Genomic DNA, 20,396 nt, shown 5'->3' on the forward strand with positions numbered 1-20,396 from the left:
GAGGAACAGGGAGATAAAGACATCCAATATTGCCTCTGCACCCTTTTTGGGAGCATGTTTTAACACGAGACCTGGATAATACATCCTCCCAAAACCCATTTACAAAGACCAAGATAAATCTACAGACCTTTATACAGCAGCCGTACTACAGACAGAGGAGGACGAGGGAGAGAAAGGAGAGGAGGAGGGAGAGGAGGAGGAGGAACATGAAGGAGTGATTTTTGTGAGAATGGGTGGATAGAGGGAGGCAAGGAGGAAAGGACAACGGAGGGAAATGTATAAATAGAATAAGGGAGTAAGAGAGGGATGAGGAAAAAGAGAGGGATGAGGGAGAAATAGAGGGATGAGGGTGAAAGAGAAGGATGAGGGAGAAAGAGAGGGATGAGGGTGAAAGAGAGGGATGAGGGAGTAAGAGAGGGATGAGGCAAAAGAGAGGGATGAGGGAGAAAGAGAGGGATAAGGGAGAAAGAGAGGGATGAGGGTGAAAGTGAGGGATGAGGGAGAAAGAGAGGGATGAGGGAGAAAGAGGGGATGAGGGTGAAAGAGAGGGATAAGGGAGAAAGAGAGGGATGAGGGTGAAAGAGAGGGATGAGGAATCTAAACTTTTGTAGAGGGAAAAGTGGAAAGAGGGAATAATTTGAAGAACAGAAAATATATAATTCTCTAACAAATAGGTCCTCGTGACCATCTTGACAGACTGACCTACGTGTCTCAATGGGAGACACCTCTTCCACTCTAACCCTTCTGCCAGTTGTAGTCAACATGTGTCTGTCCTTCTGTCCTCACCCTTCACATCTCACCCTCAGCTTCACACCTCAACCACCACCTACACTACACAGGACATACTCAGCAGGTATCTTGCCCTCAGCAGGTAAGGTGCCACGTTAGTGGGTTTTTACAGATTGTTTTTCAACTGTGATGCCACCCTACCCTACAGATGTAGTATCTTAATTTGACCTGTACTGTTGCAGCAAAATATGTCTGGAACAGCAGGATTAATGCGTTTAGTCCATAATGTTGCTTGATCGGTGATTACGGTATTAGCTGGTAAAAATGAGGCAACAGTGAATTCATGTAAATCACAAAGCTCATCTGCATTTCCTTCTAAGCAAAGAAAATATTCTCAGCAATGAAGGAGTTATCAAATTAAGAACCTACACCTGTATATTTGTCTGTGTCTTTGTAGGCTGAGAATAGTTCTTACCAGAGCATTTCAGAAACAGCCCAGCAACACTAAGGACTCTAGGGTGTTTTCTCCTTGAATGTTGAATTATTACGTCACTTATTTTGTTACAAATCAAATCAACATTTATTTTTCACATGAGCCGAATACAACAAGTGTACCTTGAAATGCTTACTGAAACCCTTAACCAACAGCGCAGTTCAAGAGGAGTTCAGCAAATATTTACCAAGTAGACTTAAGTAACAAGTAATAATAAAAGTAACAGAATAATGAGGCTACTGTATATACAGGGGGCACCGGTACTGAGTCTGTGTGCAGGGGTAACAGAATAATGAGGCTACTGTATATACAGGGGCACCGGTACTGAGTCTGTGTGCAGGGGTAACAGAATAATGAGGCTATATACAGGGGCACCGGTACCGAGTCTGTGTGCAGGGGTAACAGAATAATGAGGCTACTGTATATACAGGGGCACCGGTACCGAGTCTGTGTGCAGGGGTAACAGAATAATGAGGCTTTATACAGGGGGCACCGGTACCGAGTCTGTGTGCAGGGGTAACAGAATAATGAGGCTATATACAGGGGGCACCGGTACCGAGTCTGTGTGCAGGGGTAACAGAATAATGAGGCTACTGTATATACAGGGGCACCGGTACCGAGTCTGTGTGCAGGGGTAACAGAATAATGAGGCTACTGTATATACAGGGGCACCGGTACCGAGTCTGTGTGCAGGGGTAACAGAATAATGAGGCTATATACAGGGGGCACCGGTACCGAGTCTGTGTGTAGGGGTAACAGAATAATGAGGCTATATACAGGGGGCACCGGTACCGAGTCTGTGTGCAGGGGTAACAGAATAATGAGGCTATATACAGGGGGCACCGGTACCGAGTCTGTGTGCAGGGGTAACAGAATAATGAGGCTATATACAGGGGGCACCGGTACCGAGTCTGTGTGCAGGGGTAACAGAATAATGAGGCTATATACAGGGGGCACCGGTACCGAGTCTGTGTGCAGGGGTAACAGAATAATGAGGCTATATACAGGGGCACCGGTACCGAGTCTGTGTGCTGGTGTAACAGAATAATGAGGCTACTGTATATACAGGGGGCACCGGTACCGAGTCTGTGTGCAGGTGTAACAGAATAATGAGGCTACTGTATATACAGGGGGCACCGGTACCGAGTCTGTGTGCAGGGGTATCAGAATAATGAGGCTATATACAGGGGGCACCGGTACCGAGTCTGTGTGCAGGGGTAACAGAATAATGAGGCTATATACAGGGGGCACCGGTACCGAGTCTGTGTGCAGGGGTAACAGAATAATGAGGCTATATACAGGGGCACCGGTACCGAGTCTGTGTGCAGGGGTAACAGAATAATGAGGCTATATACAGGGGGCACCGGTACCGAGTCTGTGTGCAGGGGTAACAGAATAATGAGGCTACTGTATATACAGGGGGCACCGGTACCGAGTCTGTGTGCAGGGGTAACAGAATAATGAGGCTATATACAGCGGGCACCGGTACCGAGTCTGTGTGCAGGGGTAACAGAATAATGAGGCTATATACAGGGGGCACCGGTACCGAGTCTGTGTGCAGGGGTAACAGAATAATGAGGCTATATACAGGGGCACCGGTACCGAGTCTGTGTGCAGGGGTAACAGAATAATGAGGCTATATACAGGGGGCACCGGTACCGAGTCTGTGTGCAGGGGTAACAGAATAATGAGGCTTTATACAGGGGGCACCGGTACCGAGTCTGTGTGCAGGTGTAACAGAATAATGAGGCTATATACAGGGGGCACCGGTACCGAGTCTGTGTGCAGGTATAACAGAATAATGAGGCTATATACAGGGGCACCGGTACCGAGTCTGTGTGCAGGGGTAACAGAATAATGAGGCTATATACAGGGGCACCGGTACCGAGTCTGTGTGCAGGTGTAACAGAATAATGAGGCTATATACAGGGGCACCGGTACCCTCTGTGTGCAGGGGTAACAGAATAATGAGGCTATATACAGGGGCACCGGTACCGAGTCTGTGTGCAGGGGTAACAGAATAATGAGGCTATATACAGGGGGCACCGGTACCGAGTCTGTGTGCAGGGGTAACAGAATAATGAGGCTATATACAGGGGGCACCGGTACCGAGTCTGTGTGCAGGTGTAACAGAATAATGAGGCTATATACAGGGGGCACCGGTACCGAGTCTGTGTGCAGGTATAACAGAATAATGAGGCTATATACAGGGGGCACCGGTGCCGAGTCTGTGTGCAGGTTAACAGAATAATGAGGCTATATACAGGGGGCACCGGTACCGAGTCTGTGTGCAGGAGTAACAGAATAATGAGGCTATATACAGGGGCACCGGTACCGAGTCTGTGTGCAGGGGTAACAGAATAATGAGGCTATATACAGGGGGCACCCCAGTCTGTGTGCAGGGGTAACAGAATAATGAGGCTATATACAGGGGGCACCGGTACCGAGTCTGTGTGCAGGTGTAACAGAATAATGAGGCTATATACAGGGGGCACCGGTACCGAGTCTGTGTGCAGGTATAACAGAATAATGAGGCTATATACAGGGGGCACCGGTACCGAGTCTGTGTGCAGGTTAACAGAATAATGAGGCTATATACAGGGGCACCGGTACCGAGTCTGTGTGCAGGGGTAACAGAATAATGAGGCTATATACAGGGGCACCGGTACCGAGTCTGTGTGCAGGGGTAACAGAATAATGAGGCTATATACAGGGGGCACCGGTACCGAGTCTGTGTGCAGGTGTAACAGAATAATGAGGCTATATACAGGGCACCGGTACCGAGTCTGTGTGCAGGGGTAACAGAATAATGAGGCTACTGTATATACAGGGGGAACCGGTACCGAGTCTGTGTGCAGGGGTAACAGAATAATGAGGCTATATACAGGGGCACCGGTACCGAGTCTGTGTGCAGGGGTAACAGAATAATGAGGCTATATACAGGGGGCACCGGTACCGAGTCTGTGTGCAGGGGTAACAGAATAATGAGGCTATATACAGGGGGCACCGGTACCGAGTCTGTGTGCAGGGGTAACAGAATAATGAGGCTATATACAGGGGCACCGGTACCGAGTCTGTGTGCAGGGGTAACAGAATAATGAGGCTATATACAGGGGGCACCGGTCCGAGTCTGTGTGCAGGTGTAACAGAATAATGAGGCTATATACAGGGGGCACCGGTACCGAGTCTGTGTGCAGGTGTAACAGAATAATGAGGCTATATAAAGGGCACCGGTACCGAGTCTGTGTGCAGGGGTAACAGAATAATGAGGCAATATACAGGGGGCACCGGTACCGAGTCTGTGTGCAGGGGTAACAGAATAATGAGGCTATATACAGGGGGCACCGGTACCGAGTCTGTGTGCAGGGGTAACAGAATAATGAGGCTATATACAGGGGGCACCGGTACCGAGTCTGTGTGCAGGGGTAACAGAATAATGAGGCTATATACAGGGGGCAACGGTATCAAGTCTGTGTGCAGGGGTAACAGAATAATGAGGCTACTGTATATACAGGGGCACCGGTACCGAGTCTGTGTGCAGGGGTAACAGAATAATGAGGCTATATACAGGGGCACCGGTATCAAGTCTGTGTGCAGGGGTAACAGAATAATGAGGCTACTGTATATACAGGGGGCACCGGTACCGAGTCTGTGTGCAGGGGTAACAGAATAATGAGGCTATATACAGGGGGCACCGGTACCGAGTCTGTGTGCAGGGGTAACAGAATAATGAGGCTATATACAGGGGGCACCGGTACAGAGTCTGTGTGCAGGGGTAACAGAATAATGAGGCTATATACATGGGGCACCGGTACCGAGTCTGTGTGCAGGTGTAACAGAATAATGAGGCTATATACAGGGGGCACCGGTACCGAGTCTGTGTGCAGGTGTAACAGAATAATGAGGCTATATACAGGGGGCACCGGTACCGAGTCTGTGTGCAGGGGTAACAGAATAATGAGGCTATATACAGGGGCACCGGTACCGAGTCTGTGTGCAGGGGTAACAGAATAATGAGGCTATATACAGGGGGCACTGGTACCGAGTCTGTGTGCAGGTGTAACAGAATAATGAGGCTATATACAGGGGGCACCGGTACCGAGTCTGTGTGCAGGGGTAACAGAATAATGAGGCTACTGTATATACAGGGGGCACCGGTACTGAGTCTGTGTGCAGGGGTAACAGAATAATGAGGCTATATACAGGGGGCACCGGTACCGAGTCTGTGTGCAGGGGTAACAGAATAATGAGGCTACTGTATATACAGGGGCACCGGTACCGAGTCTGTGTGCCGGGGTAACAGAATAATGAGGCTATATACAGGGGGCACCGGTACCGAGTCTGTGTGCAGGTGTAACAGAATAATGAGGCTATATACAGGGGGCACCGGTACCGAGTCTGTGTGCAGGGGTAACAGAATAATGAGGCTACTGTATATACAGGGGCAGTCTGTGTGCAGGGGTACTAATGAGTCTGTCTGTGCAGGGGTAACAGAATAATGAGGCTACTGTATACAGGGGGCACCGGTACTGAGTCTGTGTGCAGGGGTAACAGAATAATGAGGCTATATACAGGGGGCACCGGTACTGAGTCTGTGTGCAGGTGTAACAGAATAATGAGGCTATATACAGGGGGCACCGGTGCAGTCTGTGTGCAGGTGTAACAGAATAATGAGGCTATATACAGGGGGCACCGGTACCGAGTCTGTGTGCAGGTGTAACAGAATAATGAGGCTATATACAGGGGGCACCGGTACCGAGTCTGTGTGCAGGTGTAACAGAATAATGAGGCTATATACAGGGGGCACCGGTACCGAGTCTGTGTGCAGGTGTAACAGAATAATGAGGCTATATACAGGGGGCACCGGTACCGAGTCTGTGTGCAGGGGTAACAGAATAATGAGGCTACTGTATATACAGGGGGCACCGGTACCGAGTCTGTGTGCAGGTGTAACAGAATAATGAGGCTATATACAGGGGGCACCGGTACCGAGTCTGTGTGCAGGGGTAACAGAATAATGAGGCTATATACAGGGGGCACCGGTACCGAGTCTGTGTGCAGGGGTAACAGAATAATGAGGCTATATACAGGGGCACCGGTGTGCAGGGGTACCGAGTCTGTGGGCACCGGTTGCAGGTGTAACAGAATAATGAGGCTATATACAGGGGCACCGGTATCAAGTCTGTGTGCAGGGGTAACAGAATAATGAGGCTACTGTATATACAGGGGGCACTACCGAGTCTGTGTGCAGGGGTAACAGAATAATGAGGCTATATACAGGGGCACCGGTACCGAGTCTGTGTGCAGGTGTAACAGAATAATGAGGCTATATACAGGGGCACCGGTACCGAGTCTGTGTGCAGGGGTAACAGAATAATGAGGCTACTGTATATACAGGGGCACCGGTACCGAGTCTGTGTGCAGGTGTAACAGAATAATGAGGCTATATACAGGGGGCACCGGTACCGAGTCTGTGTGCAGGGGTAACAGAATAATGAGGCTATATACAGGGGCACCGGTACCGAGTCTGTGTGCAGGTGTAACAGAATAATGAGGCTATATACAGGGGGCACCGATACCGAGTCTGTGTGCAGGGGTAACAGAATAATGAGGCTACTGTATATACAGGGGGCACCGGTAACGAGTCTGTGTGCAGGGGTAACAGAATAATGAGGCTATATACAGGGGGCACCGGTACCGAGTCTGTGTGCAGGTGTAACAGAATAATGAGGCTATATACAGGGGGCACCGATACCGAGTCTGTGTGCAGGGGTAACAGAATAATGAGGCTACTGTATATACAGGGGCACCGGTATCGAGTCTGTGTGCAGGGGTAACAGAATAATGAGGCTATATACAGGGGCACCGGTACCGAGTCTGTGTGCAGGGGTAACAGAATAATGAGGCTATATACAGGGGCACCGATACCGAGTCTGTGTGCAGGGGTAACAGAATAATGAGGCTACTGTATATACAGGGGCACCGGTACCGAGTCTGTGTGCAGGTGTAACAGAATAATGAGGCTATATACAGGGGGCACCGGTATCGAGTCTGTGTGCAGGGGTAACAGAATAATGAGGCTATATACAGGGGCACCGGTACCGAGTCTGTGTGCAGGGGTAACAGAATAATGAGGCTATATACAGGGGGCACTGGTACCGAGTCTGTGTGCAGGGGTAACAGAATAATGAGGCTATATAAAGGGGGCACCGGTACAGAGTCTGTGTGCAGGGGTAACAGAATAATGAGGCTATATACAGGGGGCACTGGTACCGAGTCTGTGTGCAGGTGTAACAGAATAATGAGGCTATATACAGGGGGCACCGGTACCAAGTCTGTGTGCAGGGGTAACAGAATAATGAGGCTACTGTATATACAGGGGGCACCGGTACCGAGTCTGTGTGCAGGTGTAACAGAATAATGAGGCTATATAAAGGGGGCACCGGTACAGAGTCTGTGTGCAGGGGTAACAGAATAATGAGGCTATATACAGGGGGCACCGGTACCGAGTCTGTGTGCAGGGGTAACAGAATAATGAGGCTATATACAGGGGGCACCGGTACCTAGTCTGTGTGCAGGGGTAACAGAATAATGAGGCTACTGTATATACAGGGGCACCGGTACCGAGTCTGTGTGCAGGTGTAACAGAATAATGAGGCTATATACAGGGGGCACCGGTATCGAGTCTGTGTGCAGGGGTAACAGAATAATGAGGCTATATACAGGGGCACCGGTACCGAGTCTGTGTGCAGGGGTAACAGAATAATGAGGCTATATACAGGGGGCACCGATACCGAGTCTGTGTGCAGGGGTAACAGAATAATGAGGCTACTGTATATACAGGGGCACCGGTACCGAGTCTGTGTGCAGGTGTAACAGAATAATGAGGCTATATACAGGGGGCACCGGTAGGAGTCTGTGTGCAGGGGTAACAGAATAATGAGGCTATATACAGGGGCACCGGTACCGAGTCTGTGTGCAGGGGTAACAGAATAATGAGGCTATATACAGGGGGCACTGGTACCGAGTCTGTGTGCAGGGGTAACAGAATAATGAGGCTATATACAGGGGCACCGGTACCGAGTCTGTGTGCAGGTGTAACAGAATAATGAGGCTATATACAGGGCACCGGTACCGAGTCTGTGTGCAGGTGTAACAGAATAATGAGGCTATATAAAGGGGGCACCGGTACAGAGTCTGTGTGCAGGGGTAACAGAATAATGAGGCTATATACAGGGGGCACCGGTACCGAGTCTGTGTGCAGGGGTAACAGAATAATGAGGCTATATACAGGGGGCACCGGTACCGAGTCTGTGTGCAGGGGTAACAGAATAATGAGGCTATATACAGGGGGCACCGGTACCGAGTCTGTGTGCAGGTGTAACAGAATAATGAGGCTATATACAGGGGCACCGGTACTTTTGTCTGTGTGCAGGTGTAACAGAATAATGAGGCTATATACAGGGGGCACCGGTACCGAGTCTGTGTGCAGGTGTAACAGAATAATGAGGCTATATACAGGGGGCACCGGTACCGAGTCTGTGTGCAGGTGTAACAGAATAATGAGGCTATATACAGGGGGCACCGGTACCAAGTCTGTGTGCATGTGTAACAGAATAATGAGGCTATATACAGGGGCACCGGTACCAGTCTGTGTGCAGGGGTAACAGAATAATGAGGCTATATACAGGGGCACCGGTACCGAGTCTGTGTGCAGGGGTAACAGAATAATGAGGCTATATACAGGGGGCACCGGTACCGAGTCTGTGTGCAGGTGTAACAGAATAATGAGGCTATATACAGGGGCACCGGTACCGAGTCTGTGTGCAGGTGTAACAGAATAATGAGGCTATATACAGGGGCACCGGTACCGAGTCTGTGTGCAGGGGTAACAGAATAATGAGGCTATATACAGGGGGCACAGACCGAGTCTGTGTGCAGGGGTAACAGAATAATGAGGCTACTGTATATACAGGGGCACCGGTACCGAGTCTGTGTGCCGGGGTAACAGAATAATGAGGCTATATACAGGGGGCACCGGTACCGAGTCTGTGTGCAGGTGTAACAGAATAATGAGGCTATATACAGGGGCACCGGTACCGAGTCTGTGTGCAGGTGTAACAGAATAATGAGGCTATATACAGGGGGCACCGGTACCGAGTCTGTGTGCAGGTGTAACAGAATAATGAGGCTATATACAGGGGGCACCGGTACCGAGTCTGTGTGCAGGGGTAACAGAATAATGAGGCTACTGTATATACAGGGGGCACCGGTACTGAGTCTGTGTGCAGGGGTAACAGAATAATGAGGCTATATACAGGGGGCACGGGTACCGAGTCTGTGTGCAGGGGTAACAGAATAATGAGGCTACTGTATATACAGGGGGCACCGGTACTGAGTCTGTGTGCAGGTGTAACAGAATAATGAGGCTATATACAGGGGGCACCGGTACCGACTCTGTGTGCAGGTGTAACAGAATAATGAGGCTATATACAGGGCACCGGTACCGAGTCTGTGTGCAGGTGTAACAGAATAATGAGGCTATATACAGGGGGCACCGGTACCGAGTCTGTGTGCAGGGGTAACAGAATAATGAGGCTACTGTATATACAGGGGCACCGGTACCGAGTCTGTGTGCCGGGGTAACAGAATAATGAGGCTATATACAGGGGGCACCGGTACCGAGTCTGTGTGCAGGTGTAACAGAATAATGAGGCTATATACAGGGGGCACCGGTACCGAGTCTGTGTGCAGGTGTAACAGAATAATGAGGCTATATACAGGGGCACCGGTACCGAGTCTGTGTGCAGGGGTAACAGAATAATGAGGCTATATACAGGGGGCACCGGTACCGAGTCTGTGTGCAGGTGTAACAGAATAATGAGGCTATATACAGGGGGCACCGGTACCGAGTCTGTGTGCAGGTGTAACAGAATAATGAGGCTATATACAGGGGCACCGGTACCGAGTCTGTGTGCAGGGGTAACAGAATAATGAGGCTATATACAGGGGGCACCGGTGAGTCTGTGTGCAGGGGTAACAGAATAATGAGGCTACTGTATATACAGGGGCACCGGTACCGAGTCTGTGTGCCGGGGTAACAGAATAATGAGGCTATATACAGGGGGCACCGGTACCGAGTCTGTGTGCAGGTGTAACAGAATAATGAGGCTATATACAGGGGGCACCGGTACCGAGTCTGTGTGCAGGTGTAACAGAATAATGAGGCTATATACAGGGGGCACCGGTACCGAGTCTGTGTGCAGGTGTAACAGAATAATGAGGCTATATACAGGGGGCACCGGTACCGAGTCTGTGTGCAGGGGTAACAGAATAATGAGGCTACTGTATATACAGGGGGCACCGGTACTGAGTCTGTGTGCAGGGGTAACAGAATAATGAGGCTATATACAGGGGGCACGGGTACCGAGTCTGTGTGCAGGGGTAACAGAATAATGAGGCTACTGTATATACAGGGGGCACCGGTACTGAGTCTGTGTGCAGGTGTAACAGAATAATGAGGCTATATACAGGGGCACCGGTACCGACTCTGTGTGCAGGTGTAACAGAATAATGAGGCTATATACAGGGCACCGGTACCGAGTCTGTGTGCAGGTGTAACAGAATAATGAGGCTATATACAGGGGGCACCGGTACCGAGTCTGTGTGCAGGGGTAACAGAATAATGAGGCTACTGTATATACAGGGGCACCGGTACCGAGTCTGTGTGCCGGGGTAACAGAATAATGAGGCTATATACAGGGGGCACCGGTACCGAGTCTGTGTGCAGGTGTAACAGAATAATGAGGCTATATACAGGGGGCACCGGTACACTGTGTGCAGGTGTAACAGAATAATGAGGCTATATACAGGGGGCACCGGTACCGAGTCTGTGTGCAGGTGTAACAGAATAATGAGGCTATATACAGGGGGCACCGGTACCGAGTCTGTGTGCAGGGGTAACAGAATAATGAGGCTACTGTATATACAGGGGGCACCGGTACTGAGTCTGTGTGCAGGGGTAACAGAATAATGAGGCTATATACAGGGGGCACGGGTACCGAGTCTGTGTGCAGGGGTAACAGAATAATGAGGCTACTGTATATACAGGGGGCACCGGTACTGAGTCTGTGTGCAGGTGTAACAGAATAATGAGGCTATATACAGGGGGCACCGGTACCGACTCTGTGTGCAGGTGTAACAGAATAATGAGGCTATATACAGGGCACCGGTACCGAGTCTGTGTGCAGGTGTAACAGAATAATGAGGCTACTGTATATACAGGGGGCACCGGTACCGAGTCTGTGTGCAGGTGTAACAGAATAATGAGGCTACTGTATATACAGGGGGCACGGGTACCGAGTCTGTGTGCAGGGGTAACAGAATAATGAGGCTACTGTATATACAGGGGGCACCGGTACTGAGTCTGTGTGCAGGTGTAACAGAATAATGAGGCTATATACAGGGGCACCGGTTACTCTGTGTGCAGGTGTAACAGAATAATGAGGCTATATACAGGGGGCACCGGTACTGAGTCTGTGTGCAGGGGTAACAGAATAATGAGGCTATATACAGGGGCACCGGTACCGAGTCTGTGTGCAGGTGTAACAGAATAATGAGGCTACTGTATATACAGGGCACCGGTACCGAGTCTGTGTGCAGGGGTAACAGAATAATGAGGCTATATAAAGGGCACCGGTACCGAGTCTGTGTGCAGGGGTAACAGAATAATGAGGCTACTGTATATACAGGGGCACCGGTACCGAGTCTGTGTGCTGGTGTAACAGAATAATGAGGCTACTGTATATACAGGGGCACCGGTACCGAGTCTGTGTGCAGGTGTAACAGAATAATGAGGCTATATACAGGGGGCACCGGTACCGAGTCTGTGTGCAGGGGTAACAGAATAATGAGGCTATATACAGGGGGCACCGGTACCGAGTCTGTGTGCAGGTGTAACAGAATAATGAGGCTACTGTATATACAGGGGGCACCGGTACCGAGTCTGTGTGCAGGGGTAACAGAATAATGAGGCTATATACAGGGGGCACCGGTACCGAGTCTGTGTGCAGGTGTAACAGAATAATGAGGCTATATACAGGGGCACCGGTACCGAGTCTGTGTGCAGGGGTAACAGAATAATGAGGCTACTGTATATACAGGGGGCACCGGTACCGAGTCTGTGTGCAGGTGTAACAGAATAATAAGGCTATATACAGGGGGCACCGGTACCGAGTCTGTGTGCAGGGGTAACAGAATAATGAGGCTACTGTATATACAGGGGGCACCGGTACCGAGTCTGTGTGCAGGTGTAACAGAATAATGAGGCTACTGTATATACAGGGGGCACCGGTACCGAGTCTGTGTGCAGGGGTAACAGAATAATGAGGCTATATACAGGGGGCACCGGTACCGAGTCTGTGTGCAGGTGGTAACAGAATAATGAGGCTATATACAGGGGGCACCGGTACCGAGTCTGTGTGCAGGGGTAACAGAATAATGAGGCTACTGTATATACAGGGGGCACCGGTACCGAGTCTGTGTGCAGGGGTAACAGAATAATGAGGCTATATACAGCGGGCACCGGTACCGAGTCTGTGTGCAGGGGTAACAGAATAATGAGGCTATATACAGGGGCACCGGTACCGAGTCTGTGTGCAGGGGTAACAGAATAATGAGGCTACTGTATATACAGGGGGCACCGGTACCGAGTCTGTGTGTAGGGGTAACAGAATAATGAGGCTATATACAGGGGGCACCGGTACCGAGTCTGTGTGCAGGGGTAAGAGAATAATGAGGCTACTGTATATACAGGGGGCACCGGTACCGAGTCTGTGTGCAGGGGTAATAGAATAATGAGGCTATATACAGGGGGCACCGGTACCGAGTCTGTGTGCAGGGGTAACAGAATAATGAGGCTACTGTATATACAGGGGGCACCGGTACCAAGTCTGTGTGCAGGGGTAACAGAATAATGAGGCTACTGTATATACAGGGGGCACCGGTACCGAGTCTGTGTGCAGGGGTAACAGAATAATGAGGCTATATACAGGGGGCACCGGTACCGAGTCTGTGTGCAGGGGTAACAGAATAATGAGGCTACTGTATATACAGGGGGCACCGGTACCGAGTCTGTGTGCAGGGGTAACAGAATAATGAGGCTATATACAGGGGGCACCGGTACCGAGTCTGTGTGCAGGGGTAACAGAATAATGAGGCTATATACAGGGGGCACCGGTACCGAGTCTGTGTGCAGGTGTAACAGAATAATGAGGCTATATACAGGGGGCACCGGTACCGAGTCTGTGTGCAGGGGTAACAGAATAATGAGGCTATATACAGGGGCACCGGTACCGAGTCTGTGTGCAGGGGTAACAGAATAATGAGGCTATATACAGGGGGCACCGGTACCGAGTCTGTGTGCAGGGGTAACAGAATAATGACGCTATATACAGGGGGCACCGGTACCGAGTCTGTGTGCAGGGGTAACAGAATAATGAGGCTACTGTATATACAGGGGGCACCGGTACCGAGTCTGTGTGCAGGGGTAACAGAATAATGAGGCTATATACAGGGGGCACCGGTACCGAGTCTGTGTGCAGGGGTAACAGAATAATGAGGCTACTGTATATACAGGGGGCACCGGTACCGAGTCTGTGTGCAGGGGTAACAGAATAATGAGGCTATATACAGGGGGCACCGGTACCGAGTCTGTGTGCAGGGGTAACAGAATAATGAGGCTATATACAGCGGGCACCGGTACCGAGTCTGTGTGCAGGGGTAACAGAATAATGAGGCTATATACAGGGGGCACCGGTACCGAGTCTGTGTGCAGGGGTAACAGAATAATGAGGCTACTGTATATACAGGGGGCACCGGTACCGAGTCTGTGTGCAGGGGTAACAGAATAATGAGGCTATATACAGGGGGCACCGGTATCAAGTCTGTGTGCAGGGGTAACAGAATAATGAGGCTATATACAGGGGGCACCGGTACCGAGTCTGTGTGCAGGGGTAACAGAATAATGAGGCTACTGTATATACAGGGGGCACCGGTACCGAGTCTGTGTGCAGTGGTAACAGAATAATGAGTCTACTGTATATACAGGGGGCACCGGTACCGAGTCTGTGTGCAGGGGTAACAGAATAATGAGGCTATATACAGGGGGCACCGGTACCGAGTCTGTGTGCAGGGGTAACAGAATAATGAGGCTACTGTATATACAGGGCACCGGTACCAAGTCTGTGTGCAGGGGTAACAGAATAATGAGGCTACTGTATATACAGGGGGCACCGGTACCGAGTCTGTGTGCAGGGGTAACAGAATAATGAGGCTATATACAGGGGGCACCGGTACCTAGTCTGTGTGCAGGGGTAACAGAATAATGAGGCTATATACAGGGGGCACCGGTACCGAGTCTGTGTGCAGGGGTAACAGAATAATGAGGCTATATACAGGGGCACCGGTACCGAGTCTGTGTGCAGGGGTAACAGAATAATGAGGCTATATACAGGGGGCACCGGTACCGAGTCTGTGTGCAGGGGTAACAGAATAATGAGGCTATATACAGGGGCACCGGTACCGAGTCTGTGTGCAGGGGTAACAGAATAATGAGGCTATATACAGGGGCACCGGTACCGAGTCTGTGTGCAGGGGTAACAGAATAATGAGGCTACTGTATATACAGGGGGCACCGGTACCGAGTCTGTGTGCAGGTGTAACAGAATAATGAGGCTATATACAGGGGGCACCGGTACCGAGTCTGTGTGCAGGGGTAACAGAATAATGAGGCTATATACAGGGGGCACCGGTACCGAGTCTGTGTGCAGGTGTAACAGAATAATGAGGCTATATACAGGGGCACCGGTACCGAGTCTGTGTGCAGGGGTAACAGAATAATGAGGCTATATACAGGGGGCACCGGTACCGAGTCTGTGTGCAGGGGTAACAGAATAATGAGGCTATATACAGGGGCACCGGTACCGAGTCTGTGTGCAGGGGTAACAGAATAATGAGGCTATATACAGGGGGCACCGGTACCGAGTCTGTGTGCAGGGGTAACAGAATAATGAGGCTATATACAGGGGGCACCGGTACTGAGTCTGTGTGCAGGGGTAACAGAATAATGAGGCTATATAAAGGGGGCACCGGTACCGAGTCTGTGTGCAGGTGTAACAGAATAATGAGGCTATATACAGGGGGCACCGGTACCGAGTCTGTGTGCAGGGTTAACAGAATAATGAGGCTATATACAGGGGCACCGGTACCGAGTCTGTGTGCAGGGTTAACAGAATAATGAGGCTATATACAGGGGGCACCGGTACCGAGTCTGTGTGCAGGGTTAACAGAATAATGAGGCTATATACAGGGGGCACCGGTACCGAGTCTGTGTGCAGGGGTAACAGAATAATGAGGCTATATACAGGGGCACCGGTACCGAGTCTGTGTGCAGGGGTAACAGAATAGCTTCCATCCCTCTCATCTCCGGGCTCGAACAACGGACCTGTTGCACACGTCGACAACAGCCTCCAAGCACCTTCACCCATCGCACCACTATAGCCGCAGGGGAACATCTACTTCAAGGTCTCAGAGTGACTTCACCAATTGAACTGCTAACTAGCTAGCCATTTCACATCGGTCACACAGGGGTACAAGGTTATTTTGACCTTGTCAGAATGTTTATGTGAAACAAGAGAGTATATCTGACATATTAGTATGAGATATAAGGAGTAGACCGGGTCCAGACACACATTATTGGTTTCATATGAGGAGTTAGGATAGTCACTGGAAATGGACAGTGTCTGGATGCATCCAATCCAGACCTCTGGAATCTCTGCTACTGTCCAGGGAGATTCAACACGAACACCTGATGCATGTGCAGCTGCTTACATATTTGTAGCTTTTACCTCCTATCAAGCCCAGCTAACTAGCCCTCCTGGCTACTGGCCAAATGAGCTAGCATTCTTGATTCTAGTTACTAAGAAATATTAACATATATCAAATTAGCTTCTCACTTTTGAGGTATTTTCTGAACAGCTTCTCACTTATTTGTTTTACCAGTTGTCACTTCCACAACACTGTCGCCGCACTCGTTTGTGGCGCCCAAATAAAGAAATGTCTGTTGGAACATGATTCTGTTTGGTTAACAGCTCCAGTGCTTTCAGCAGGCGATTTGCAAGCCTTAAATATTCTTTGTGTCTGAAAGAATGATATAGATTTAATATTTGTCAAATTATTGAGCATGTCCTCAAACCTTAAATAAGCATCAGAAATGGTCCTTATTTAGCATATCAAAATCCATGTCAAGATCCTAATATGGACCTCAGCCAACAGTGTTCAATGTGCTGAGAAAATGTTCTACAGATCTAGGATCATACATTTGTTACTGCAGGTCAATAATCCTTCAGCAGCAGGACATGTTTATTATTATATATTATTATGTGGATTATAATTCATGGAATTTTTTTTTTTTAGGTGTTGATACATTTTTCGTTAGAGCAAATCAAGTCTGACATTTTAACGTGGAAATGACAAACTTCGGAAGCCTCAAATAAACTGCAAGCTTGCATTTCCTGCTGTACAGGAACATTCTCAGCGACACAAGAGTGATCAGATCTGTTTGTAGACCTACTATCAGTTTTTGTCAACATATAGACACAAATATCCGGAAGGAATCTGAAAATTATATGTCCATGAAAAAAGGAATTTCAAATTTGTAAAATTATTGAGCATGTGCTGAAAACATCGTCTTTATTTTCAGCATATCAAGATCCGGGTATGGACCAACCCCCCCCTTCCTCCTCCTCCCATCCCCCCATCCTCCTCCTCCCATCCCCCCCTTCCTCCTCCTCCCATCCTTCCTCCTCCTCTTCCCATCCCCATGGCATAGGTCCGTCTTCTGTGCGTGGCTCTGCGGCCCATCCCGTGCCTCCTGCCCTCATGCCGTGAACTTCGTGCGCCTACCGCTATCTCAGTGGATAAAGCTGGAGAACTGCAAGGCAATCCCGTTGTGCGCCACTCTGGGTCCATGACCAATATGATCAATATATATTGTCCTGCTACAACAGTTTGCAGAATTCACAGCCTGCTACGTTTGTGAAAACCAGGATTAATAATATATATATGAGGCTTCTATATCATTCTAAATTAATTAATAATAATAATAATAGCTTTGTTTTAAAAATATCAATATTTTGGAGATGATTTTGTTTTCAAATAATGTAAAGTGAGAAAAAGGACATTCTTGAACATGGGGTGAGAAACATGAAGCCAGTTTGTTATTTAGAATTGTTTTATTTTGGTTTTTAGACAGAGAGAAATCAGAATCCTACCAACTCCTCATGTGTCTCCCGGTCACGGACGGCATGTGTATTAAACCAGCATTTGCAGCATAGATGTTTGCTCTGACTGTCTTAGACCACTGAGCCACTCAGGCACTGGGCGATGTGACTGGTCGGGTGTAAGCTACAGTACTACAGTAAGAGCTAAATGATCCTAACATTTCTATACTCTAATTGTAGTGTAAATTAATCTTAGAAAAAGAAACCTTAGTGTAACAACAGTTTTAGAAAGTAATACTGATGAGTCGTAACAAAAAAGCGTGTATTTCCCTGGGTGTGCGTTCAGGACAGAGGAATAGCAATTCTTACAATATTGTTCTAAATTCAATCACCTTCTTCATCCTCATCATTCAGTTCATTGAAATTCAATTTTTGAAGTCGTGCACAATTATCAGTGTATATTTGGTTTATGTCGTCCATTCAGTGTCAGTTAGAGACACAGTTGCACCTTGGGACCCAAAATCATAATCAGTGGTGTTACTCCCCCTTGTGGTGGTCTGGAGCAATGAAGTAGTGACGCAGGGTACCGTACTAAACCACAAATGACCTCTAAATCCCACAGCATAATCTCAAGCCTTTGAGTTGAACAGCCACTGTATCTTGAATGTGCAGAGAAAACACAGATCTGCCTCAGTCAGTGTAAAAGACATCTGGATTCAGGATGTCAGAATATGGTGCACATCCACAAAACTCCAAACATTGGAAAGGGTCTGTATTCTATGGAATATCAAAAACATGCAAAAAACTCCCTCTGATATGAACCCTTTTTCGCTTCGTTTCACGGCTGATTTCATTTTGGTCCGATCCCTGCTACACAATCCCTGCTATTCAGACGAAGAGGTGTAGCAGGGATCGGACCAAAATGCAGCGTGGTAAGTGACCATAGTAGATTTTAATTAATAAACCAAAACAGTACAAAAACAATAAACAAAACGTGAAAAAAACAAAACAGTACTGTGAAACAAACACAGACAAGGAAACAATCACCCACAAAGTACCCACAGAATATGGCTGCCTAAATATGGTTCCCAATCAGAGACAACGATAGACAGCTGCCTCTAATTGAGAACCAATACAATATACCTAGAAAGGAAACATCCCCATACACATACAAAACCCCTAGACAAGACGAAAAACACATATATCACTCATGCCACACCCTGACCTAACCAAAATAACAAGGGAAAACAAAGAATACTAAGGTCAGGGTGTGACACTTACTGTCTCCTCTACCATGTATGTTTCTGTTTAAAGACATTGACTACATAACACAGTTCAGTAAATAAAAAAAGTAGCCTTCACATTGAATGGATGATTCTTTTTATCTGAGTAATATTTAACCATGTTTACAGCCCAACATATTTTACTAAACATATTATGTGACAGCGTCTGAGGCATGTCAAGACCTTGCCATGAAAAATGGAGACAATGCAAGCCATGGTACAAGCCAAAAGGGAATTTAATTGACTAACACTGCAAGCTGTACGCAGAATTCAGGTACGATAAAATCAATATGAAATATAACATTGCCAGTTTGAATGGATTATCCAATCATGCTCTGTCGATGCTCCTGACGGAGTTCAGTGGTGTTTAAGTTATTTTTTCCAAACACGGCACGCATAGTTATATCATTCTTCATTCGTTGCTATCTTGTGTACAGAGGGACAGATAGAAAGAGAAATGAGAGAAATTAAAATCTATAATTAAAGTGAAAAGTGATATGACTTTCCATAAACCACATATTGATTATCATTTTTAAACCCCTCTCTCACGCTCTGGAGTTTTACGTGCACATCGTTTGCTTTAAAGAGGTTCTGCATATAAAATGTACCCCCTCCTCTCTGCTTCTTAGGAACTGAATAATATAAATGGGTACTTTTGAAGAAGAAGGAGAACTCGTCTTCATGATCGTCAGTCATGAAGTAATAAGTGATGAAAGCGTTTCCAGGGATAGTTAGGCTTCAACGCGCTGCACTAGGCCAGCACTTCAAACACACACACGTATACATACACACACACACACACACACACACACACACACACACACACACACACACACACACACACACACACACACACACACACACACACACACACACACACACACACACACACACACACACACACACACACACACACATACACCTACACACACACACACATATACACGCACACACACACACACACACACACACACACACACACACACACACACACACACACACACACACACACACACACACACACACACACACACACACACACACACACACACACACACACACACACACACACACACACACACACACACACTTCAAACGTTCGCAGGTGCTTATTCTAAAAATGCTTCGATTTGTTAATGAGTCTGGTCCAGGAGAGAGAAATGAAAGGATGGAAAAAGCGTAGTGTAGAAAGTGTAGAAAGAGCAGGGTTCATACACTTAACATCCTGATTCAACTGTTTTTCATTTACCAGGAACTTTGTGTCCCCACAGGCCTTTGGTGTATTCCTTGTCCTTGCAGGTAATAATAAACTATCGAAGAGCATCTTTTGGAAATTACCATCCTTTTAATCAAACAGTTGCGAGATAATGAATGTGTTATACCACAGTGACTTGAGACCACTTTACTGACATTTTTTCAGAACAGCCTGATCTCATAGACTAGACGTAACATAGTTAACCTACTCCGGGACACTCTAATTAGTATGATATATTACATTTGGTATGGTTACACAAGACAGAAGGTTACTTCCGTCAAAAAACAAATGTTGAGAGGTTGGTCGGGGTGGCCGGGTGGACATATCATGTGGAAGTCTAGCAACCCAAAGGTTGT

Source organism: Oncorhynchus masou, chromosome 9 (genome assembly GCF_036934945.1).
Source record: "Oncorhynchus masou masou isolate Uvic2021 chromosome 9, UVic_Omas_1.1, whole genome shotgun sequence".
Taxonomy (NCBI): Eukaryota; Metazoa; Chordata; class Actinopteri; order Salmoniformes; family Salmonidae; genus Oncorhynchus; species Oncorhynchus masou.